The sequence below is a fragment of the Ipomoea triloba genome, chromosome 16 (assembly GCF_003576645.1).
Source record: "Ipomoea triloba cultivar NCNSP0323 chromosome 16, ASM357664v1".
Taxonomy (NCBI): domain Eukaryota; kingdom Viridiplantae; phylum Streptophyta; class Magnoliopsida; order Solanales; family Convolvulaceae; genus Ipomoea; species Ipomoea triloba.
In genome coordinates, this window is record NC_044931.1 from 6296745 (window position 1) to 6298032 (window position 1288).

The window sequence follows — 1288 nt, forward strand, 5'->3', positions numbered from 1 at the left end:
CAAATTGTATATTGAATAAAAATAATATATGCATTGTTAAGTAGAAGGCCCAATATAATTAAACAAAAGTATATACATATGATAAACCAGAATAGTATATAAAAGGCCCAATTAAAACATTTTTTTTAATAAAGGGCCAGGCCCAAAAGTGGACCCGACCCAAGTTGCAGAAACACAAAACCAAAAAACCTAGCTGCTTTGAGATNCCCGACCCAAGTTGCAGAAACACAAAACCAAAAAACCTAGCTGCTTTGAGATTAAACTCCCGCAGCCAACGCAAACAAAGAGAGAAAAAACGATCGGAAAGGGAACGGCCCCGGCAGAATCGTGCCGCAAGCCAGCGCTGACGCCGCCTTCCGCCGTCCGGCGACCGCCGTCCGCGAAACGAAGTCGCGTCATCTTCAAGCTTCATCGCCGGCATCGCCAATTTCTCGCCCGAAGCCTGCTTCGCCGCCGCTCTCCACCCGGACGCAAGACCCAGCGCCGCCGCCGGCATCACCGGATCGAAGAGCAAAACGCGAAACGAAGCTCAAAAACGGAGATACAACAGGTTTTTTTTTTTTTTTAATACTGTTTCTCTGTTCGGCCACCGCCATCATGGAGGTCGCCGAAAAAGGAAAAACCAACGGCGACCGCCGCCCAATGGCAGTTGTGGTCGCCGGAAAGGAAAATGGGGATGTACCGGCGGCCGTCCAAATCCTTCACGGTTTGCCGGTCAGAATCCCATTCACCTCATTTTTTGTTTTTTTTTTTTTTAAAACGAAATATCAGTGTAAACATGTAAATATACAAACTGTATGCGGAAAAACAGTATATTTGTATACATGTTTCTTAATACAGAATACATACACACCCATATCATATGTATTCAAACAAACATATAAATTTCAATAAAAAACATATTGCATATCATATCATATTCCAGAAAATACATATTATGCAATATACAACTAGGCAGAGATAAATAGGCTCTGATACCAAATGTAAGCATTAACAATATAAGACTAACCTCCAGCCATAGTTGTCTTTAGAATTGCCTTTGCTTGATGCTGTTGTATGTGTTGATAGTTCTTGCAAAGTGTCTGGTAGAATGGCTCCCATTTGTCTCAGGTTCAATTTAGATGGTGTATCAAGCAGTAACCTGAGCAGTGGGGGACCCCTTCTTATATAGCCTATTGAACCATCAATATAGGCTTTTGTAACGGTTGTAACAACAACCGTTACAATATCTGATTTTAATATACCATATTATGGCTATTGAAGGCCATCAATTGCACCACAACTTAAT

General features: G+C 41.8%; 1 long non-coding RNA gene across 1 annotated transcript; it reads right to left on the bottom strand.

Annotated features, from left to right (window-relative positions):
* Positions 1-11: 11 nt before the first annotated feature.
* Positions 12-544, bottom strand: LOC116007902. Its single transcript, XR_004095380.1, has 2 exons — positions 243-544; positions 12-189 (listed from the first exon to the last, which is right to left on the bottom strand). It is a non-coding gene; the product is annotated as an uncharacterized LOC116007902 (long non-coding RNA).
* Positions 545-1288: the final 744 nt, after the last annotated feature.